The following is a 25,810-nucleotide window of genomic DNA, read 5'->3' as shown; positions in this document are numbered from 1 at the left end:
TTTAAATTTTAAAAATGTTAATGTAAAAAAAATTAAATTTAAAAATGTAAAATTATATTTCTCTTTATAAATTATTTCCAACTCTCTACAATCTCATCACGATCCTTCAAAATGGACAAATGTTTGCAAAATTCTGAATGGGGAGGTGGAAAATTGTGAGCGGTAATGTTCTTTTGAAATAAATCATAAATTATCTACAGAACAAGCAAGTGTCAGCTCAATGTGCAACATAATGACTGTCCTTACAATTTTTAAATGAACCTCAACTTTTTTCTGAATTTTACTACACAGCAAAAAGCAAGAATGTAAAGGTTTATCAGTATAACAATTCCATAATTTTTCTCCTTCAAGATTATACCCAAAATTACAACCATGAATCATACCTGGTTCTGTAATGAAACTTCACCATTCACTGCTGACATCTGTAACACTCTCAGCTGGCCCATACAGCAAGAGATCACAAAATACGATTGTTTTAAGTCACACAATTTTTTGATTTAGCACAAGGGAGACTGAAAGCAGTTTTTCACACCCACAGTGTGCTAATGGATGACTGCCTTCCACTTCAGTTCATTTATCAAGCATTGTCACAGCCAACTGTAATTCATCTAGAACTATTCAGTTTTGGCAGATCCAGCATCGATCCATGCCTTGCAAACATCTTTCAGATCAACCTTAAGTTGATAACGTGGCTGTAATCATTTTAAAATCAAACCTGAAATCTGAGCAGAGTGGAAGAACAAAGATCTTGGGGTCCCTGTCCACAGGATGCCCAAACCTGCTGCACAAGTTGATGGTGGTGTTAAGAAGGCTTCTGGTGTGTTGGCCTTCATTAACTGTTCATGAGCCATGAGGTAATGTTGCAGCTATATAGTCTTGTATATACTCTACTTGGAATAAAACACTGTGTTCAGTTCTGGGCGCCTCACTACAGGAAGGATGTGGATACTATAGAGAGGATGCAGAGGAGATTTACAAGGATGCTACCTGGATTGGAGAGCATGAGTTATGAGAATAGGTTGAGTGAACTTGGCCTTTTCTCCTTGAAGCAGTAGAGAAAGAGGGGTGACCTGCTAGAGGTGTAAAAGATGATGAGAGGCATTGATCATGTGGATGGCCAGAGGCTTTTATATCCAGAAATGAAATGGCTAACAAGTGGGGGAGGGGGATGGGAAGGGAAGAGGCACAGACTTTAAGATGCTTGGGAGCAAGTATAGGAGGGATGGAAGAGGTACATTTTTCAGAGAGAAATGGTGGGTGCCTGGAATGAGCTGCCAACAACAGTGGTGAGGGCAGGTACAACAGGATCTTTTGTGAAACGATTAGATAAGTACATGGAACTGAGAAAAATGGAGGGATATACAGTAGAGAAATTCTAGGAAGTTGCTAGAGTAAGTTATAGGTCAGCACAACACTGTGGACTGAAAGGCCTATACTGTTCAGTAGATTTCTCTGCTCTATGTTCCTCCCCCCCCCCCGTTTATTTTATCAATCCCATGTTCAGGGTGATCCACACACTTCACAAAACCCAATACTCAAAAGCAACAAACTGTTCTGATTTATAGAGCACAGTTACATCCCCTTTCGATCCACGAGACCATACCACCCAATAACACCAATTCACCTACCACCCGGTACATTTGGAAGGGTGGGATGAAACTGGAGCACCCATCAGAAACCCTCGCAGAGAAGGTACAAACTTCTTACAGGCAGTGCCAGATTCAAACCCCGGTTGTTGGCACTATTACAGTGTTGTGCTAACCGCTATGCTATCCATACCGCCTGTCTAGCTAAGAATATGGAAATATTAAGTAGAAATGGTCTTGGTTTTATTTTGAAGTGGTGAACTTTAAAAACAGCTCAGGTGAATGTGTTTAAAAAGTAGGTCAAAGAGCTGAGAGAGCTGGTGTAAATAAGGAAGTGTACTTGCAGCCCACAACTAACTTTACATTTTCTTTAAAATTAGAAGTGACAGCATTCTATGGCAGATATTGCTTTTGCTCCAGACCATCTGATCTTCATCGGTATCTGTGGAGGCTTGTTCTGTGTCTGACTTGTTCTATGTATCAGGTGTTTAACTGATCTGCTCGCAAAACAACCTCTATTACTGATTCTTTGCTACATTCAACAACAAACTTGAATTTGAAAAGCAATCATATAAATGAAGTCTAAAAGTATCATCATTTTCATTTAAGTCTTTAAAATAATCTCCATTGAGGTCATTGGAAAAACAATGTCTCAAACAAATGAACATATAAACTGTTATACGTTACAAATCTAGATGCTTTCATACCTATTTTGGATTTCCAAATTTCTGTTATTGCAGGCGTATTGGCGGGGGAGGGGGGGGAATGAAAGGGGGATGAGTGGCATTGCTAGTCAGGGAAAATATCACAGCTTGCTTAAACAGGACAACCCAGAGGGCTCATCTACAATGGAGCTGAGGAACAGGAAAGGTGTGACCACACTAATCTGTAGAGAAATAGCAGGCCGATGTAAGAAACAGAAAGTTGTGATAGATGGAGATTTTAACTTTCCACATATTGATTGGGACTCCCATACTGTAAAAGGGCTGGATGGATTGGAGTTTGTCAAATGTATTCAGAAAAGTTTTCTAAATCAATATATAGATGCACCAATGAGAGAGGATCCAATACTTGATCTCCTACTAGGGAACAAGTATGTGTAGGCAAACATTTTTGGTCCAGTGACCACAATGTCATTAGTTTCAAGTTAATTTAGGATAAGGATAGGTCTGGTCCTCAAGTTCAGATTCTAAATTGGAGAAAGGCCAATTTTGTGGAAATGAGAAAGGATCTAGGAAGAGTGGACTGGGATAAGTTGTATTCTGGCAAGGATGTGTTCAGTATGTGAAAGGCCTTCAAGAGTAAAACCTTGAGAGTGCAGTTTGCTTGTTCCTGTCAGGATTAAAGGCAAGATTAACAGACATAGGTAACCTAGGTTTTCAAGGGATATTAGCAATCTGGTAAAGAAGAAGAGTGAGGTGTATAGCAGATATAAGCAACAAGGAGCAAATAAGGTACTAGAAAGTGTAGAAAATGTAAAATAATACTCAAGAAGGAAATCAGGAAGGCAAAAAGACACAAGGTTGTTTTGACAGATGTGAAGGTAAACCCAAAGGGCTTCTACAAGCATGTTGAGAGTGTTTACGGATAAATGTTTTTAAAAAGAGATAGATTGTGAGGGTTTAGTGTAGGTCACCTGTTATGAGCCAAAAGGACCCCAAAACCCAGCAGCAATCGGCATTCACCAAGACAAGTAGTTACTTAAACGAAAATTGTTTTAAATTATCTTTAAACATGAAAACAGAATCAAACCTTAACTTATTTCTATTAACTTAACTAAACCCAACTTAACCCCCTTCTAATTCTAAGCGCACGTGTATGTGATTTGTGTGTAAATATAAGAAAAGTTCTTTGGTTCACAGTTCAATCTCACTTCTCATTCTTCCAAGTTCTCTGGATACAGGCAATTCTTATATTCTGCACTGAATTTAGCATGTGTAATGTTCACCAGGCTTTGGTGCTTGAAAGGTAAATGTTTACCGCTCAGGAAGGTTCTCATAGGGTTTGCAGAGAGAGATTTGTTGTTCCAGGATTTCCACAACTGAGGTACCACCATTAGTCACCTCAATATCTTGCTGATGAAACTTTCCCCATCAGGGTTCTCCAGATGATAACCTCTTTCTTTCAGGCTAGCACAGAGTTCCTTTCTGTTCCACTTATTTCAAGAGAAACATCAGACAGATAGCACTTCTAGCCAACTGCCGCTTTGCTTGTTTCAGCTGTCTGTCTCCCTCTCTCCAACTGCCAGAAAGCCCATTTGACTCTCTCACTTGCAAAACCCCTGACCTTCTCCAGCAAATAATAGGAGTTAGCCTTCTTGGTCAAGCTGTTGTCTTTTGGTAAACAAAAACCCAGGAGTAACCTTTCTGTGCACTCTGTCATAACCCTTGCAAAGAGCTTTTAACAGCCAAAGTGTCTCCTGCTTGTTGCTTTAATTATGTCATTTCAATTAGCACCTACTTGTGAAATGTGCACAGCATTCTCCATAGTTTCTGTAAAGTTACTGAATATAAATTCTTCAATATTTCAAATAAGATCTATTTTAAAGTGTGTGTATGTATGTAACCTACTCTAATTTTACCAATTTATCTCCCAAATATTCCATTACATATTCTATCACACACCACAGAGTAACTCTTCACAAAAAACATCTCATTTAAAATGCAAGGGTGTGGCAGCGCACTCTCCCGTGGCGAAATGGCCCCGTTTGTATCGCTGCGTCGTGGGGCAACCATGAGAAGAGGGCGCCATTGGGGGCCATCCTTAACCCGTGTTTCCAGCCCAGCGCACGCCTCAGGCAGCCATTGCGACGTCACCGCTCACATGGTGGCTGAGCTCACGCTGTCCTTAAAGGGGCGCGCGCGGGATTTGAATAAAACAGTCATTGAGAACAACCAAGGTGATAGCTGAGAGTTTCTTTGCTGTAGCTCCCACTACATTGGTGACCCCGACAAGCCCAGCCACTTTTCTGGTCATCCCAACATGGATCCACCTGAGATCAATGCCGTCGCTGTGAAACTGCCCCCCTTCTGGACCCATCTCCCATGTACGTGGTTTGAGCAGGTAGAGATGCAGTTTCACCACAGGAACATCTCCGCAGATGCCACGACGTTTTACAACGTCGTGAGCATGCGAGACGAGGAGACAGCAGCCAGGGTTGACGATCTCATCCTCAACCCACCAGCTGAGGGTAAATACTTTGCCCTCAAAAATCTCCTTCTGGGCACCTTCAGTCTCTCCCCACATCAGCATGCCTCCAGACTCCTGCATCTGGATGGGCTGGGAGACCGAACACCATCGGCCCCCACGGAAGATCACAAGCCCTGTTTCTTGTTCCGCCAGATCTTCCTGGAGCAGATACCTGGGGACATTCAGCTTCTGCTGGCAGACGAAGACTTCAGTGACCCATGGCGAGTCGCGGTCCGAGCACACATCCTCTGGCACACCAAGAGAAAGAACAAAGCTGCCCTCAGCCAGGTCTCCAGTCCAGGAGCCAGCCAGTCACAGGCCCCCCCCCCCACCCAAGCACAAGCCAGAGGAGCACCACCCCACTTGGTGCTTCTATCATCAACACTGGGGGGCAGAAGCTCACAAGTGCAGGCAACACTTTACCTACCAGGGAAATGACACGGTCAGGCGCTGTTGATGGCTGCGGTGGCTGGCCATACCAACAGTCTCCTGCACGTGACCAATAAGTCCACCGGCCAGCTTTTCCTTGTGGACAATGGAGCAGAACTGAGCGTCTTGCCCCCGACCGCCCTCGAGACCCGCACCCGGCCTCATGGTCCCACCCTGCGGGCAGCCAACAGTTCTGCCATCAAAACTTTCGGCACCCGCAGGGCACAGATCCAGATCGGGAAAGATAAATTCCGCTGGAAGTTCATGCTGGTCTCAGTGGGTACCGCGGTCTTGGGAGGTGACTTCCTCAGGGCACGTGGCCTGCTGGAGGACATGAAGGGCAGAAGACTAGTTAACGCCCACATGTTCCACTTGGTCCGCCTCAATGCCATGGACGCCTGCAAGCCCGAAATAGCCACCATCACTGGCCCCAGGGAGTATTCCAGCATACTCAACAAGTTCCCCTCCATCCTGCAGCCACGGTTCACTGCTGCCTTGCCCCAGTATGGGGTCTACCACCATATCTCTACTCAAGGTCCCCCGCTGCATGCCAAGGCTCGACGACTTCCGGCTGAGAAGCTGCAGTTAGCCAAGGAGGAGTTCTCTCGCCTGCAGTAGTGGGATATCGTCTGCTGCTCTGACAACCCCTCGGCATCCCCTCTTCACATGGTCCCCAAATCTTCCGGAGGCTGGCGACCCTGCGGGGATTATCGGCGCCTGAACGACATGACTACGCCAGACAGGTACCCAATCCCTCACATCCAGGACTATACATCCAACCTCCACGGCGCCCAGGTCTTCTCAAAAGTTGACCTGGTTCGGGGCTATAATCAAATCCCAATCCACCCTGAGGACATTGGTAAGACGGCGATCATCACCCTGTTCGGCCTGTTTGAATTCTCGCGCATGCCCTTTGGACTTAAAAACACGGCCCAGACTTTCCAGCGCCTCATGGATGCAATGGGCAGGGACCTGGACTTTGTGTTTATATACTTCGATGACATCCTGATCGCCAGTCGTGACCACGAGGAGCACAAGGCCCATCTCCGTACCCTGTTTGCCCACCTGGCGGAATTCGGCCTCACAGACAACGTGGCCAAGTGCCAGTTTGGCAAGCAGATGCTGCAGTTCCTGGGATACACCATCTCGGCATCAGGAGCCACCCCGGCACCAGAAAAAGTCGCAGCCGTACAGCAGTTCCGCAAACCCACCACCCTCAAGGGCCTGCAAGAATTCATATATATGGTGAACTTTTATCATCGTTTCATCCCTGGTGGCACCCACATCATGCGGCCACTGTTCTCATTTATAATCTCTAAAGACAAAGTCCTGGTTTGGTCTGAAGAGGCAGAGGGCACTTTCGTGGCCACAAAGGACGCACTGGCCAGCGCCACCTTTTAGTTCACCCGCGCCTGGAGGTACACACCGCACTCTCAGTAGACGCCAGCACCACAGCCGTTGGGGGCATTCTTGAGCAGTGGCTCGACAGTCAGTGGTGCCCGCTAGCCTTCTTTAGCAGGCACCTTCGACCGCCGGAGCTCAAGTACAGCACCTTTGACCAGGAACTCCTGGCGCTATACCTAGCTATCGGCACTTCCGGTACTTCCTGGAGGGCAGGCCATTCACTGCATTCACTGACACAAGCCTCTCACACAGGCCCTCGCAATGGCCAAGGATCCCTGGTCAGCCCACCAGCAACACCATCTCTCCTATGTGTCAGAGTTCACCACCGACATCCGGCACAGGGCAGGTAGAGACAACATCATGGCGGACGCGCTTTCCTGACCAGCAATCAACACCCTCGCCCCCCATCTCAACTACACCCAGCTGGTGCAGACACAGAGGGAAGACACGGAAATTCAAGCCCTCCGTACCACCATTGTGGGGCTCCACCTCCAGGACATTCGGTTGTTGAACAGCCCGGACACACTGCTCTGCGACATCTCCACCAGTTCACCGCACCCGGTAGTCCCGCCGCAGTGGCAATCGCGGGCCTTCAACATGGTCCATAATCTAGCACACCCCTCGGTGAAGGCATCAGTGCAAATGGTGGCGGAGCGGTTCATGTGGCACGGGCTCAAGGAGGTAGCTGAGATGGCGAGGAGCTGCACTCAGTGCCAGGCCACCAAGGTCCACCGGCATACACAGGCTCCAATTCAGCAGTTCGACCCGGCAGTCAAAAGGTTCCAACACATACATGTTGACATCGTGGGCCCCCTGCTGGCGTCCAGGGAGGCACACTACCTGCTTAAAGTGGTCGACCGGACCACAAGATGGCTGGAAGCCATTCCCATCAAGGAGGCTTCCACCGAGACGTGCCCCAGGAGCTTGGTCGCCCACTGGATCACCAGGTTCAGAGTTCCAGCACACATTACCAGTGACAGGGGCGCCCAGTTCACCTCCACCCTCTGGACTCAATTGGGGAACCTACTGGGCATTAAACTCCACCACACCACAGCTCATTACCTGCAAGCAAATGGCCTGCTGGAGAGATTTCACCACCACCTGAAGTCAGCCCTCATGGCTCGCCTCACAGGTCCCAGCTGGGCAGACAAACTACCCTGGGTCCTCCTCGACATCAGAACAGCATCCAAGGAGGATCTACAGGCTGCAGAGTTGGTGTACGGCACGCCACTCCCGTTGCCTGGTGAGTTTTTTGGCCCGGAATCTGACTCTACGACCGAGCACCCGAACCTACTGGTGGACCTACGCAGCAAGCTCGCCTTGCTAGCTCCCCACCCCCCACCTCCTACGCATCAAGGCACCCGACCAGCCCATCTTCCCAAAGAGCTGGACTCAGCGGAATTTATTTTCATTCAGCTCGGTCCGCACACTGCACCTTTGCAGCACCCTTACAAGGGCCCATTCAAAGTCCTCCAGTGGTCCGGCAAGATTTTTACATTAGACATTGGGGGAAAAAATGAACTGTTCACACTAGCCCACCTAAAGGCAGCACACTTGGACCTCTCGTGACCGGTTTAAACAGCTAAGTCCAAGCGCCGAGGGTGTCCACCAAAGCGGCGGGACGCGTAAGCCGGTTCTGGAGGGGTTGTGTGGCGGTGCACTCTCTCATGGCGATCCGGCCCCATTTGTACAGCTACATGGTGAGGCAGCCATGAGAATAGGGCGCCGTCAGGGGTCCTCCTTACCATTTCCAGCCCAGCGCGCACCTCGGGCAGCCGTTATGACATCACCGCTCACGTGGTAGCCGAGCTCACGCTGCCCTTAAAGGGGTGCACGCGGGATTTGAATGAAACAGTCATTAAGAGTATCCAAGCTGGTGGCTGTGTTTCTTTGCTGTAGCTCCCGCTACAAGGGGTTTGTTGAAGCTAGTCATTGAGGCTCCAGTTGACTTTGCAGAAGCAATGAAGTTTCCTGATCTATTGTGTATGGGCAATAAAGTCCATGCTCAGAAATACTGATGAGATCTTTCAAAGATTGGGTTTGAAGCCTTGGGATAGGCTTTTATTTTTTCCCCCCTATCTGCTAGTAAAAGAGAGAGAGAGAGAGAGAGAGAGAGAGAGAGAGAGAGAGAGAGAGAGGTCAATTCTACAATAGCAGTTGAGGCTGCAAAATGGCAAGCTGACAGCTTGTTGAAAATCCCCATTTTGAAGACAGGTTGTGAGTCCTGAGTTCAGTCTATTCAAAACCCTTGTGGTTCTTACAAGAGGAAATGGCTGGCTAAGTCTTTCTCCTGAAATAAGGAAAACAAGAGGAACTCTGTGGTGACCTGGAAGAAGAGGCTATCATTTAGAAAATCCATAATAGCGCAAGTTCCTTCGGCAAGACACTGAAGTGACTGATCAGAGGGAATCAGTTTGTATGTGTCCAACAAATTTCTCTCTGAAACCAACAAGAACCTTTCTGAATGGTAACCATTTAAATTTAAGCACCAGAGCCTGGTGAAGATTCATAAATGTTAAATTCTGTACACAGTATAAGAATTGCCTGATACCAGTTAACTTGGAGAAGTAAGAATTGAATGAATGGACTGTGAGACAAAGAACTTTCTTGAACATATACATATTATATACAAGTGTGCTTAGAATTAGAAGGGGGTTGTTAGGTTAAGTTAATAGTAATATGTTAAAGTTTGATCTTGTTATTATATTTAAAGAAAATTAAAGCAACTTTTGTTTAAGTAACCATTGTCTTGGTGAATTTCTATTGCGGCTGGTTTTTTGGGCCTCTGGGCTTGTTGAGTAAAAGGTTAGTAAAGGACAAAATTGGTCCGCTGGAAGATCAGGGTATTCGTCTATGTGTCACGAGATGGGGGAGATTTTTTTTTCCCATCAGTATTTACTCTGGAAACTGGTATCATGAACAAGGAAGGAATGGAAACAAGCCGTAATGGCATGGAACATATAGAGATTAAAGAGAGGAGGTGCTTGCTGCCTCAGATATTTAAGGTAGATAAATCCACCAGGCCTGACATGATATTCCCTTGGTCCTTGAGGGAGATGTATAGAAATTGCCGGGGACCTGGCAGAAATATTTAAAATGTCCTTAGCCACAGGGAAGATGCCAAATATTGGAAGGTAGCTCATGTTGTTCGGTTGTTTAAAAAAGGCTCCTAAAATAAACCAGGAAATTATAGGATGGTGAACTGGGCGTCAGTAGTAGATAAATTGTTGGAGGGTATTCTGAGAGATCGGATTTACAAGTATTTGGACAGCCAAGGACCGATTAAGGATAGTCAATGTGTGTGGTAGGTCGTGTTTAATGACTATTAGAGTTTTTTGAGATTACCAAGAAGGTAGATGAAAAGGCTGTGGACGTTGTCTACATGGGTTTTAGTAAGGCCTTTGACAAGGTCCCATATGAGGGGTTAGTTCAAAAGTTTCAAACACTAGGTATCCATGGATAAGTTGCAAACTGGATTTTAAATTTGCTGAATGGGAGAAGACAGAGAGTGGTAGTAGATGATTTCTTCTCAGTCTGAAAGCCTGTGATGAGTGAGTGGTGTGCCTCCGGGATTGGTGCTGAGACCATTGTTATTTGTTGTCTATCTCAATTATCTTGATGATAGTGGCAAATTAGATCAGCAGGTTTGCCGATGACCAAGATTGGAGGCATTATGGACAGCAAGAAAAGCTTTCAAAGGTTACAGAGAGATCTGGACCAACGGAAAAGATGGGCCAGAAAATGGCAGATGGAATTTAATGCAGACAAGTGTGAGGTGTTGTATTTTGGAAGGACAAACAAAGGTAGGAGAAACACAGTAAATGGTAGGGCACTGAGGACTACAGAGGACAAAGGGATCTGGGAATACAGAGACACAATTCCCTGAAAGTGCTGTCACAGATAGACAAGGTTGTAAAGAAAGCTTTTGGCATCTTGGCCATCATAAATCAAAGTAATAATTACAGGAGTTGAGATATTATGGTGAGGTTATACAAAACATTTGTGAGGCCAAATTTGGAGTATTGTGGCAGTTCTAATCACCTAACTGCAGGAAGGATATAAGTAAGATTTAAAAAGTGCAGAGATTTACTAGAATGTCACTGGGTCTTCAGGAGTTGAGTTACAGGGAGAGGTTAAACAGGTTAGGACTTAATTCCTTGGTGCATAGAATGACGATGGAAGATTTGATACAGGTTCACAAAATTATGAGGGGTATTGATAAGAGTAAATGTGAGTAGGCTCTTTCCACTTAGATTAGGAGAGATAAATATGAAAGGACGTGGCTTTAGGGTGAAAGGGGAAAGGGTTAGGGGGAATATTAGGGGGAGTTTCTTCACTCAGAGAGTGGTGGGTGTGTGGAACAAGCTGCCATCTGACCTGTTAAATGCAGACTCATTCTTAAGTTTTAATAATATATTGGATATATACATGGATGGGAGAGGTTTAGAATGTTATAGAATGGGTGCAGATCAGTGGAACGATATTTTGGCATGGACTAGAAGGGCCAAATGGCCTGTTTTCTGTGCTGTAGTGTTGTAAGGTTCTATTGATAAAGAATACAAGCACCCATTATTCATGTGAACTGAGCTGTATATTTAAATTTAAATTTGAACTGCAATGAAAATTGAAAATGGTCACTATAGGACAAATTATCATGCCATTTCTCTGCAACATGAAATCGTATCATTGAAGTTAAAGTCATTCTACATGACAGCACTTTTGTTGAAACATTTGTTTCCAGCACACATGCATGAAACCCAACTCTAAAAACCATCTGCCATGAAAATGTCCTAAATAAAACAACATAAATTCATCCATGTGGAACATTCCAATAATGTAAGCAAATGGAAAATAGTAAAAGGTTGTGTTCTCATTCTAGTAGAAGTGTTTTGTACTCATTAATGCTTTTTTACACAGCCACCTCATTCCGGGATATTTGCAGTTTTTTTTTTAAATACTACGCCTGCTGTCTATAAAGCACTGACGCAGAATGGGGGGGTAGGTGGGGGGGGGGGGGGTCATTCCAGTCTGGCTTTTTTTGCCTGGCAGCAGAGGTAGTACCAGTACCAGAATGTAATCTGTGTAAAAAGGGGTGATCTGGCATTCTGGGACCAACTCAGGTAAGGAAATATGACATTGCAATGACATGTAATATGTGTGACCAGTAAGTAGCCTGAATACCTCAGATTATCTGATCTCGGAAGCTAAGCAGGCTCAGGCCTGGTCAGTACTTGGGAGGGGAGACCACCTAGGAACTCTAGGTGCTCTAGGTTTCTGTGAGGGGCGCTGAACAAAGTGGCAACTCTCTGTCTGCCTTACAGTAGACAAAAGTTAAAGAATTTCATGCATGTTATATTCTAAACGTAGCATTAATGACAATAATGGAATCTTTACCTATCGGGGGAAATTTGAAAAGATGAAAGCAACAGATTCTATCGGTCACAATATCTACAAATTGGAAAGATAAAGAGGTCCACGAGCTCTTTACCCTCCAAGCTGAGGATGAAATTAGACGACACATTACGGGAATGGAGTGGCATGCACAAAAACTTAGTGACCGCGGCTTTGCTCAGGACAAGTTGCAGGTGACAACCAAGTTGAAAAGCATGTGTAAAATAAACAATCAGGTTTCTTTTTCTAAACTTGGGTAAGACATGATATCATGCAACCATTGAATACAAGTAAGAGTGTGGTCCTTCCATTTTATCAATTAATTTTCATAAGATGCGGGGTCCACCCATGGATTGCTATTACAATTTAAAGATTTAAGGTGTTTGGGTGCTCCGGAGATGCACTGTCAGGTTTCTGGAGGTCAATATTTGAGTCATGTTTATTATTTATATCAGTTAACCTTGTTTAGCGGATTATATGGGCTTTTCTTTTCAGGAAATTAGATAAAGATGTGTTTAACTGAGAATTGTAAACATAGATCATATTAAACAAGGAGAAGTTTTTTTCCTGAGAAGTACATATTCCTTTTTTTAAAGAAAGGGAATTTTATTTATAACTTGCTTTAAAAGAAAGTTATTTTGTCTCAAGTTTTCAATATTGCCTTTAGATATACTATGAAGAATGTGTAAATTGTTAATTTAATCCAATCCTAGATTCAATATTTTAGTTAAGATTAAATCAGAAAGATTCATACATGACCAGCAGCCTGAGATGTTGAGTAAAAGTTTGTGCTGTTTAAAAAAAAAATAAATTAGAAAAAGAATTATGGATACGTTTTCAATCTGCATTTGATGTATTTTATCGATGTATATGATATGGTTAATGTCATTTATTAGATGATTATGTGTATATGTTCTCTATTAAACACAATAAAAATACCATCAGGTAGACGACCACAATGGCAGGAGTGGGAGAGGGCTTTTGGACTGGCCACATTTTGGTCTGTGCTATTCCATCACTCTGCTCTTAAGCAACATCCATCTTCCTGAGACCATTCTAGCTGCATCTCCCTCCTCCAGCAGCAGTCATGGTCACAGAGGTCAGCAATAAAGAATCTGAACCTCATGATCAACCAGGTTAAAACTTTTTTTTTAATTTTCAGGATTAACTCCTTTTCTCATGTGTTTTTGTAAGTGTGTTTACCCACAAAGAGCGGTCTCGCTAATGTCGCTTGTGTTCTGTTGTTCTCTAGGATGCCAGCTGCCGCAGGAAAAGCAGAGACCAACCAAAGCCCAGGTGGTTACAAAAGAGTTGAAGGACATGTTACTGACTATGAACTGTGAGGTTGTGGAGAGGGAGTGTCTTGGAAGTGCAGAGGGCCCATGAGGAGCAGCTGAGGAGAGAGGCACAGGAGGTAGAAATGGAAGCACAGGAGGCTGATGGATATGAGCGGGCAGAAGAAATGAATGTTCGGCACCAAGTTCAAGAATTTCCAGTGTGAGCTGCAGAACTAGGCCTCAGTTATGTGTGAAATGATTGGACGAATGAAATCTTCTGCACGACAGTACCCTGGTCCCACTGTACTGCAACAAACACCCACACGATAGTACTGCACTCCTGCACACCATAGTCAGGACCTCTCTCCGGCACCACAGCAGAAGGACAGCATAAAACACACAGGTGAGGCATACGAATCATTTCAACTGCCTCCTTCCTCCAGCTGCTGGAGTGATGTGATAGTTACTACGTTTGCACATGGCTATTGGCGTTTATACATTTGGACAGCTTACAGTTGAATTAAGCCTTTTTATTGTTGTTTACATGTTTGCTGTTCACTACAATTATCCGACAGGTGCAATATACATTTACTAAAAGTTGTTATTTGCTTGTTTAAATTGCTTACAGAATGGACATAATTGCCTCATGGATCACCTGTTAACTGTGTGCTTGTGCACCCGGATAAGCAACTCGATCAGACTCCTCAGGGAGATCGGGCAGCTCAGTGTTCCACTCTGGCAAGAAGTGTTCCTTGTGATTTCACATACATTGTGCAGAACACAACAGGTAACAACAACGTCTGATACAAAAGTGGTACAAATATCAAGTCACTTGGCCAGGCACCTCCAATGACCTTTGAGGCATCTGAAAGCCTTTTCCACCACGATTCTTGATGAGCTCAAATGGGAGTTAAAGTTGTTGACGTTGATTGAGTGGATGTGGTTAGTGAACCCCTTCATCAGCCACTTCCTGAGGGGATAAGTTGGATCTCCGATTAGATGCACAGGGACTTCCACTTCATTAACAATTTTGAATTTTTGAGGGAAGAGCAACGTAGGTTTACAAGTACTTAATGCAACCTCTGAAATCATAATCAGTTCACTAATGCTTTCTAGTAGCCGTTTTACAAGGGTCAGGATAGAACCTGACCCATGGACTTGTCATAAGTCTCACTGAAGTAGAGTCAGTCAGCCATTCCTTTAGTTTAACATGTATATATTTCATTGTCATTGCATCCTATATGGTTACATACGACAAAAAACACAATTTATCCACATACATCTCTGTACAGTGGGGTATATAAACTTGCTTCACGTGGGAAGAGGTACCCACCTTGATCTTCAGCCTTTCTGTAGATGGGCAAGTTGGCTAAATCTCAAGCATCATGCGTGCGACCAGGCCAACCTATATACGCATCTGTGAAGCTGGAACAACAAAATGTCTGTGTTTAGATTGACATATGAAACATGTTAATTAATAAAGACAAATAATTGTAACTCAGGCCGGGATCCTTACCATTGCTTCTGGTCTACAACAGCTTGAAGAACAATGGAGTGCCATCGTTTCTGATTGTCCTAGGCTAGTGTGTCTCCATAGAAGGCTCTGATGGGAATATGTGCGCCATTGATGGCACCAGCACACATTGGATACGCCCATTCTGTAAATCTGTCCATTGTCTCCTGAAGATGTGCACCACTCAGCAGGTCAACAAAGTGTTTAAAAAGGACCCTCTTCAATACTCCAGTAACTCCAAACACACACACACTGGCCACACAGAGACCAAAAATACAACTTATAGATCGATATTCACATGGGGTACCATACCACCACACAGCAACAGCAAGTCGAGTCCGAGGTTCCAGAAGCTATCACCAGTTTGTTTTCTTGCACCACAGTTATGGCTCAATGAGTTCCAATGCAAAGGTAAGAGTGGCCCGATACATATGAAAATGACTCCGCCACTTATTGTCATCAAAATCGTTGAGGACATTAGACCAGAACATGGGCCCATGTGGTCGCTCTCTCCTCCACATCTTTCTAAGACCAGCACGAATTGATTCAAGAACTAAACGTCTCCCTCTACGGCGTCCAAGATCCGTGTGCCTTTCTGCCTCAAACATCTCTCTGTTTCTCTCAATTTTTCCTCCAATTTATTTCTGATTGCACAAATACGTTGGTTCCATGAATCCACCCATCACACATCAAAGTTGTGTACGATATGCAGGAACTGTGCTTGCGTTCAAAGAGTAGTATATATGTTTTTGTGTAGAAAGATATGTCCAACTCATATTTGACATCAGACTAGACACTGATGTTGTTGAGTTACACGTCCTGCCTCTTTTGCTCCCGGATTGCTGGGTTGCTGTGTAAAAAGACATACTGACCCAGCATTATGCCGGCTTTGTTTGGTTCTATGTAAATTACCAAATTCGACTTAATGCCACGCCTTTCTTATGGCAATACTGCGGGATTTCTGGGCAAAAATCATAATTCACACAATATGCAGTGTTCTCCAATCTATGTCATGTTAACAGGCAATTGCTTTTCAAGAAAATTACCTTCCTTTCTATAAAAGTGCCTTTGTTTCTTTAAAGAAAGATTTGAATGGACTTCAGATGTAAAAGATGACCCATTTCAAAAGCACCAGCTGAGATTTGGAACACATGACAACCTGCAAGCCATAACAGTGATAGTATCTCCAATAAGTTTTACTAATGCAGATAGTTAGCTGGTTTCAACATGCTAATTTTAAAAAAATTAGTTATACAGCATGGCAATGCTATCCAATTACACCCAATTACATTTTGAAAGGTGGAACGAAACGGGCACCCAGAGGAAACTCACAGAGATACGGACAGAACATACAAACTTCTTACAGACAGCGCCAGATTCAAACCTGGGTCACCGGTGCTGTAATAGTGTTGCGCTAACCGCAACTGTGTAAAGAAATGATTGAACAGAAATGACGGTGGTCAATGTATGGAATGGAATGGCAGAGAAGGTGGTTGAGGCAGATACGATTATAACATTTAAGAAAAAAATTAGTCAGATAAATGGATAGGCTGCATTTAGACCAGTGGTTCTCAACCTTTTTCTTTCCATTCACATACCACTTTAAGTATTCCCTATGCCATCGGTGCTCTGTGTTATTAGTAAGGGATTGCTTAAGGTGGTGTGTGGATGGAAAGAAAAAGTTTGAAAACCACTTTTGATTGTACCTAATTGACTCGTTATGTGCACAATTTCATAACTCTAAAGGAAATGGGCCAATTAAAAAAGAGATAGGGATTATTTAAAGTGGTATGTGAGTGGAAAGAAAAAGGTTGGGAACCACAGATTTAAACTGTCTACATAATCACTCAAAGCGTCATTATATCCTCCTCAGTCCACACTGCTACCAAGCTTCGTAGCATCAGCAAACTTGGATATATTGCACTTGAACCCCCAAATCACAGACAAATTGTAAAGAGCTGGGGCCTGAGCACTGACACATCATTAATTATTTTCCCATCTAAACACTAACAATTTATTCCTCCTCGTTTTCGGTCTGTGAACCAACCCTCAATCAATGACAATATATTACCTCCAATAATAAGTCTTCCAATTGTCTTTAATAATGTGTGTTGTCTTATTGAAAGCAGCCTGGAAATCAAAATATATTGGTTGACCTTACTCATCTTCCCAATTCTCATCTGAAAGAATTCCAACAGATTTGTCAAATATCATTTCTTTTTGTGAATTCATGCCAACTCTACCCAATCCTATTATTTGCCATGCTCGATTAACAAGCAAAGAGTTTATTGACAAATATACACATACAATATACAGATGCACCAAAATTCTTCATTGCTGCTGCCAAATAGGTACTCAAGATACACTATCTACAATAGCATGCTTTAACTCTAGCTGGAGCAAGAGATTTATCGACTTGAAGTGCAGCCAGTCTTTTGTATCTTAATTTTTAGCCCATCCAAGCTCCCAGCAGCATCTTCTTTGCCATAGTCATTCCTCACTTGCTCTAAGTTGGAATTATAAAACACACATCTTTTGCTTCCAGAGGCTGCTTGACCCTCTGAGCTCTTCCAGCTCTCTTTTTAAAAGCATTAAAAGAATGGTTGTCATTAGAATTTAGTGCAATTAAAAAAATGAAAAGAACAGAAGATAAAATGCAAACATTAGAGCGAGTTATGACAGAAATAGGGAAAAGCGTAGAAAATGTGGAAGAACGAGAAACGGCTGTACAAATGGAAGTAAACTACTTGAGGAAGATTGGAAGAAAGTGATTAAAAAAATTAAAGAGTCACAAGAGTTGTTAGCTCAGAAAATTGATATGTTGGAAAATTATAGTAGGCGAAACAAAATAAAAATAGTGGGCCTAAAGGAAAATGAAGAAGGCATAGATATGAAGGAATTTATGAAAGAATGGATCCCGAGGGTCCTGGGAACGACAGAAATGGAGGAAGGAACACACTGAACACTAGCTCCGAAACCACAGACACATCAAAAACCAAGATCCATTTTAGTAAAAATTTTGAGATATACGACGAGAGAAAATATACTGGAGCGGGCAAAGAATAAAATTAGAGAAGACAATAAACCATTGGAATACAAGGATCAAAAACTATTTTTTTACCCAGACATAAGTTTTGAACTCTTAAAGAAGAGGAAGGAGTTTAATACAGCAAAATTGATCCTATGGAGAAAAGGTTATAAATTTACGTCAAGACATCCAGTTGTGCTTAAAATATTTATCCCTGGGGAGCAAAACAGACTGTTCTCGGATCTGGAGGAAGCACAAGAATTTGCAGAATGCTTGCAGGAGAGGAGAGATTAAGAGATCTAACAAGAATGAAGAACGGCGATAAAATATATATAAAGATGTAAAAACAATGTATATGTAAAGAACTAAAGAAGGGAAAGAAAGGGAAGAAAGGAAACTTTGTAATATGTGTTAAAAAAGTGTTTTCTGGGGGGGGTGCGGGGGAGAGAATAAAACCGTCATTGGTAAATCAGTTGACGCTTGCAAGCAGGTTCGCAATCCAAATGGAAAGGGAAGTTGTGGTTCCCGGCAAGAGATAAGGGGCAACTCAGAGAGGGAGGGGGATATTTGGGGCTTAAGGGAATATTGGATGTGGGAGTTGTTGGAGTATTTTATGTTTTAAATGTGTTGTCATACACTGTAAGAAGTTTAAAAAGGGAAAACAGAGATGAAAATGGGGAAAAGGGGGATGGTGGTGGTGAGGAAGCGGAAATGAGGTGTAAACAGGATATGAGATGGCCAAGTTGAACTATATGACTATAAACATTAATGGAATACATAACCAAATTAAAAGGAAGAGGCTATTAAATTTACTGAAAAAAGAAAAAAATAGATATATATTCAGAATTTTGGAATTTTCTCAATATATATGCACCTAATGAGGAGGATCAAAAGTTTATGCAAGATTTTTTTTGAAGATTGTAGATAGGCAGGGGGATATATTGATAGGAGGGATTTTAACCTTAATTTGGATCCAATGTTGGATAAAGCTGGACAAAAGACTAGCAAAAAGAATAAAGTGGCCAAATTTATGGTTAAATCAATGCAGGAAATAAAACTTATGGATATATGGAGGCAGCACCCAAGAGAGAAGGAATACTCATATTATTCAAGTAGGCATAAAACATACTCAAGGATTGATATGTTTTTGTTGACGGACCATATTCAAGGGAGAGTTAGGAAAACTGAATATAAAGCTAGATTGTTATCTGATCATTCACCCCTGTTATTAGCAATAGAACTGGAGGCCATCCCACCAAGAACATATAGATGGAGTTAAACTCCATGCTACTTAAAAGACAGGAATTTAGAGAGTTTATTGAACGCCAAATTAAAATGTACTTTGAAATAAATACGGAATCAGCGAAAGACAAATTTATATTATGGGATGCAATGAAAGCTTTCATTAGAGGGCAGATAATAAGTTATGTAACTAAGATGAAAAAGGACTACAATCGGGAAATAGAACAGTTGGAAAGGGAGATAGAAGTACAGAAAAGGAACTAGCAAAAAGGGATGCTATAACAAAAAGGAGAGAGTTGGCGGACAAAAAAATAAAATACGAAACATTACATGCGTACAAGGTGGAGAAGAACATAATGAAAATAAAGCAAAAAGTATTACGAACTAGGAGAAAAAACACATAAAATATTAGCCTGGCAATTTAAAACAGAACAAGCTAAAAGAACTGTATTAGCATCAAGGAAAAAGAACAAACAAATTACATATAATCCAATAGAGATTAATGAGAACTCGAAGGAATTTTATGAACAATTATACCAAACTGAGAACAAGGGGAAAGATGATAAAGAAGAAGAGTTTTTAGCTAAAATTGAAATGCGCAAATTGCAAGAAGAACAAAACTAATAAAATAATTGAAATAGAGGAAGTACAGGATATATTAAAAAAGCTGGCAAACAATAATTCGCAATAGAATTTTATAAAACATTTAAAGAGTTATTAATTCCTCCTCTCCTGGAAGTAATGAACCAGACAGATGAAACATAAAACTTGCCAGATTCATGTAAGACAGCAATAATAACATTAATACTAAAGACAAGGAAGGATCCACTAACACCAGCATCATATAGACCAATATCTTTACTTTTAAAAAAAAAATTATTTTTCACACTATTAACCAAAATACACAAACATTTCCCTCTTGAATATACACAGTGTCATTTTCTCCCCTTTTTCCCCCTCCCTTCTCTCCCTCCTTCCCACCCCCCTCCCCACCCACTAAACGTTCAACATATACATTAAACCCATTAAACAATGTCATCACACAATGAAAATAAACAAGAAAATTGTGTCATCTACTTTTACACACTGGGTCAGTTCATTTTGTCGTCTTCTCATTCTGTCATTTTAGGGGATGGAGGTCCATGGTAGGCCCTCTCTGTTGTGTTCCATGTACAGTTCCCTAATTTGTTTGAATACTGTGAAGTTATTTCTTAAATTATATGTTATTTTTTCCAATGAAATACATTTATTCATTTCTATGTACCATTGCTGTACTCTAAGGCACTCTTCTGATTTCCAAGTTGACATTGTACATTTTTTTCCTACAGCTAAGGCTATCATAATAAATCTTTTTTGTGCTTCATCCAAATCAAGGCCTAGTTCTTTACTTCTTATATTACTTAGAAGAAAGATCTCTCAATTTTTTGGTATGTTGCTTTTTGTGATTTTATTTAATACCTGATTTAGATCTTCGCAAAACTTTTCCATTTTCTCACATGCCCAAATTGCATGTACCGATGTTCCCGTTTCCTTCTTACAGCGAAAACATCTGTCTGATACTGTTGGGTCCCATTTATTTAAGGTTTGGGGCATGGTGTATAGCCTGTGTAGCCAATTATATTGTATCATGCGTAACCTCATGTTTATTGTATTTCTCATAGTTCCGGAGCATAGCTTTTTCCCATTTTTCATTTTTTATCTTTATGTTTAGATCTTGTTCCCATTTTTGTTTGGGTTTACAGCTTATTTCCTCGTTCTCTTTCTCTTGCAGTTTGATGTACATGTTTGTTATAAATCTTTTAATTATCATTGTGTCTGTAATCACATATTCAAAATTGCTTCCTTCTGGTAACCTCAGCCTGCTTCCCAATTTGTCCTTCAAGTAGGTTTTCAGTTGGTGGTATGCAAACATTGTATCGTGAGTTATATCATATTTGTACTTCATTTGTTCAAAAGATAATAAATTATTTCACAAAAAACAATTTTCTATTCTTTTGATCCTTTTTTCTCTCCCATTCTCTAAAGGAAAGGTTATCTATTGTGAAAGGGATTAGTTGATTTTGCATCAATAATAATTTAGGTTGTTGGTAATTTGTTTTTTTTCCTTTCTACGTGAATCTTCTTCCAAATGTTGAGCAGATGGTGTAGTACTGGTGAACTCCCATGTTGCACCAGCTTTTCATCCCACTTATATCGTATATATTCTGGTACCTTCTCCCCTATTTTATCTAGCTCTAATCTGGTCCAATATGGTTTTTCCCTTGTTTGATAAAAATCTGATAGGTATCTTAATTGTGCTGCTCTATAATAATTCTTAAAGTTTGGTAGCTGTAAGCCCCCTTGTTTGTACCATTCTGTTAATTTATCTAGCGCTATCCTCGATTTCCCCCCTTTCCATAAGAATTTCCTTGTTATTTTCTTTAGCTCATTGAAGAATTTCTCTGTTAGGTAAATTGGTAACAAATGAAATAGGTATTGTGACCTTGGGAAGATATTCATTTTAATACAATTTACCCTTCCTATAAGTGTTAGTGATAAATCTTTCCAATGTTCTAAGTCATCTTGTAATTTCTTCATTAATGACTGATAATTTAATTTGTATAGATGGCCTAGATTATTATCTAGTCTAATACCCAGGTATCGGATTGCTTGTGTTTGCCATTTAAATGGTGATTCTTTCTTAAACTTTGTGAAATCCATATTATTCATTGGCATCGCTTCACTTTTATTTGCGTTGATCTTGTACCCTGATACTTCTCCACATTTCTTCAATTTCTTATGTAATTCTTTTATTGATAATTCTGGTTCTGTTAAGTATACTATGACATCATCTGGAAATAGACTGATTTTATATTCCTTCATTTTTATTTTTATCCCTTTTATTTTATTTTCTGTTCTTATCAATTCTGCCAAGGGTTCTATAGCTAACACGAACAGTGAGGGAGATAGTGGAGTGCCCTGCCTAGTTGACCTGCTTAATTTAAATTGGTTTGATATATATCCATTTACTGTCACCATCGCCAATGGTCCCTTATATAATGCTTTAATCCAATTAATATATTTCTCTGGTAGGTTAAACCTCTGCAGTACTTTGAATAAATAATTCCATTCTACCCTGTCAAAGGCTTTCTTGCGTCTAAAGCAACCACCACTGTTGGCATCTTATTTCCTTGTACTGCATGGATTATGTTAATGAACTGACAGATATTGTCCGTTGTTAGTAAATGGATATGTATCGAACCAATTTAAATTAAGTAGGTCAGCTAGACAGGGGTGTCCATTATCCATCCCCCTCACTGTTTGCTTTAGCAATAGAACCATTGGCAGAACTGATAAGAACAGAAAATAAAAGGGGAAAAAATAAAGGAGGAGTATAAAATCAGTTTATTTGCAGACGACATCATAGTTTACTTAACAAAACCAGAAATATCAATAAAAGAGTTACATAAGAAATTGAAGGAGTATGGGAAATATTGGGGTCAAGGTCAACGCAAAGAAAAGTGAAGTGATGCCAATGAGTAATGTGGATTATACAGAATTTTAAAAAGAATCACCATTTAAATGGCAAACACAAGAAATCCGATACCTAGGTATTAGGTTAGATAATAACTTAAGCCACCTTTACAAATTAAATTATCAGCCACTAATAAAGAAATTGCAGGAAGACTTAGAACATTGGAATCAATTACCGCTAACGTTGATAGGGAGAGTAAACTGCATTAAAATGAATTTCTTTCCAAGGATACAATACTGATTTCAATCGTTACTAATTCCCTTAACAGAGAAATTCTTTAATGAACTAAAGAGAATAATAAGGAAATTCTTGTGGAAAGGGGAGGAAACCGAAGATAACGTTAGATAAATTAACAGAGAGGTACAACCAAGGTGGCTTGCAGTTACCAAACTTTAAAAATTATTATAGAGCAGCACAATTAAGATATTTATCAGATTTTTACCAGACAAGGGAAAAACCAGATTGGACTAAGATAGGACTAGATAAAGGGAGAAGGAACCAGAACATATACTTTATAAGTGGGATGAAAAGCTGGTACAATATAAAAGCTCACCAGTACTGCATCATTTACTCAATATATGGAAGAAGATCCATTTAGAAAGGAAAACAAAACGAATTACCAAATACCAAAATTACTATTGAGGCAAAATCCGCTAATCCCTTTTACAATAGATAACCTTTCCTTTAGAGAATGGGAGAGAAAAGGAATCAAAAGAATAGAAAATTGTTTTTTGGGAAATAATTTATTAACATTTGAACAGTTGAAGTACAAATATGGAATAACTCATGTTACAATGTTTGCATATCATCAACTGAAAGCTTATTTAAAGGATAAATTGGGAAACAGACAGATTACCAGAAAGAAGCAGCTTTGAACATGTGATTACAGATACAATGATAATTAAAAGATTTATAACAAACATGTACATCAAGCTGCAAGAGAAAGAAAATGATGAAATAAGCTACAAACCCAAACAAAAGTGGGAAAAAGATTTAAACAAAGATAAAATGAAAAATGGGAAGTTATGTTCTGGAACTATGAAGAATATAATAAACACAAGGTTACACATTGTACAGTATAATTGGTTACACAGGTTATATATCACACCCCAAAATTTTAAAAATGGGATCCAACATTATCAGATAGATGTTTTCGCTGTAAGAAGGAAACGGGAACAACAGTACGTGCAATTTGGACATGTGAGAAAGTGAAAATGTTTTGGGAAGATCTAAATCAGATATTAAATAAAATCACAAAAAATAACATACCAAAAAATCCAGAGATCTTTTCTTCTAAGAAATATAAGTAGTAAGGAATTAGGCCTCAAACGGGATAAAGCACAAAAAAGATATTATGATCGCCTTAGCTGTAGCAAAAAAATGAATAATGTCAATTTGGAAAATGGAAGAGAGCATGAGAATACAGCAATGGTACATGGAAATGAATAAATGTATTCCATTGGAAAAAATAACATATAATTTAAAAAAGTCACATTATTTGAACAAATTTGGGAACCATACATGGAACATAACAAGGTTTGCCTTGGACCTCCACCCCTTAAAATAAGACAAAACAACTTGATCCAATGTGTAAAAGTAGATGACATTTTTTCTTGTTTATTTTTCATTGTGTAATGATATTGTTTAATGGTTTTATTGTATTGTATATGTTGAATATTTATTGGTTTTGGAGGGGGGTGGGAAGTGGGGAGGGAAGGTAGAGGGAAAAAAAGGGAGAAAATGCCACTGTGTGTATTTAATGAGAAACGTTTGTATATATTTTGGTTGATATGGTTCACAGTATGAAAAATAAAAAATTATACCATGGTAGTGGGCTTTATAAATGAAGGGGATGAGTCAGGATACATCAATGGCTCTCAACCTTTTTCTTTCAACTCACATACCACTTTAAGTAATTCCTATGTCATCAGGCGACATTTTAAAAATCACACCACCATTAATTATCTATGTCCCCCCCCATCCCCCATTTGATTATTCAACTTGAAATTTCAAATGTCAGCCTCAGGTGGCAGCACAAGCCTAGGATCCATCCAGGATCCCACCACACGCACAGACAGCACTACCTTTCATGAAGCAGCTCTCAACTCTCTTCAGGGATGCAGCCTGCACCTTTAAGTCTGGAATCAAAATGGCCGTGAGCAAAGATTGGCCAAAAGGTAGACAAGTTGCCACTAAATTTAGCTCTCTGACAGAGTTTATTAGGACACAGTACAACATAACCAATTAAAAGTATGGAGACCAAGCAAAGTCACATTGCTTGGTGGGGAGAAATTCCACACTAATATACTTTATACCCCCTTTATGGCTGGAACACTACCTGCTGCAGTCATGTATTTGTTCATTTAATACATTTTCTAAAGGTTTTCCAGTACTTTTAACAAATTATGACAATTTTTAAATATAATATTTATCACTATTATCCATTTTTGCACATAGTTTGCAAAAAGGTGGTGCCATAGTTAATAGCAAATTCAGAAATTATTAATCAATATGCTGCTTACCCTCCCCTCCCCCACGCATTCACAGGGTGATAATATGTACTCAGCTGTGCAAGACACATTCACATTCTGGTCAATCCATATGTTGAAGAATGACAATCTTTATAACTTGTAAATACTGTGCCACATGTATTCCTGTTCACTGAGGGGGCCCACTGCACATATCAAATATGATTATGATTTCCTATTCAGAAGGGCACAAGTAACAAGGTTCTCCAGTATTTCAAATCTCCTCAAATGATCCTGCAAAAACTTCTTGACGATTTCTCGAATGAACAGCTTTTATAAATGGATCCATGTGCAGAAAGTTCTCAGGTTAGGACAGAGTTCTGTTCCCCAGAATAGCAGGAAATTAACAAAACCAGTGTGTGGGAGAGGATCACTGATGGGAGAGTGAGTGGGCATTGGGAGAACAGCCAGTAGCTGGCCTCGCTGATTCAGGGAGAGAGCAAGTCTGCTCAATGCTGCAAGCTCTCCCCAGCCTGAGCCCAGAAAGCTGTGGCTCGATTGGGTGGTGAGGGGGCAGAGAAGGCAGATGGAAATGTCCCATGCCTACTTGGCAGAGGAAGCCAACAGTAACCAACAAATCCATTCCCATCCACCCCACCGGCTCCCAAATGCTCCTGCACTTGCACAGGGTTACCATAAAGTCAGAGAACTTGCATTAAACTTTCATGGGGAATGTTGAAAAGTAGGCCAACAGCCACCAATGCAAAAA

At 40.9% G+C, this 25,810-nt stretch overlaps 1 protein-coding gene across 4 annotated transcripts in view; it reads right to left on the bottom strand.

Moving 5' to 3' along the window:
- Positions 1 to 25,810, bottom strand: part of LOC138736570 (hippocalcin-like protein 1) — an 89,512-nt gene that overhangs the window by 36,687 nt on the left and 27,015 nt on the right. For 2 of the 4 annotated variants that reach the window (XM_069886284.1, XM_069886286.1), the window contains exon 2: positions 14,610 to 14,701. The exons of the other annotated variants lie outside the window; for them this stretch is intronic. The gene's annotated coding sequence lies outside the window, so the exon portion shown is untranslated. The remainder of the gene's footprint in view (positions 1 to 14,609; positions 14,702 to 25,810) is intronic. 4 annotated transcript variants of the gene reach the window in all.

Source organism: Narcine bancroftii, chromosome 6, assembly GCF_036971445.1.
Source record: "Narcine bancroftii isolate sNarBan1 chromosome 6, sNarBan1.hap1, whole genome shotgun sequence".
Classification (NCBI taxonomy): domain Eukaryota; kingdom Metazoa; phylum Chordata; class Chondrichthyes; order Torpediniformes; family Narcinidae; genus Narcine; species Narcine bancroftii.
This window is presented reverse-complemented; position numbering and strand designations above follow the sequence as displayed.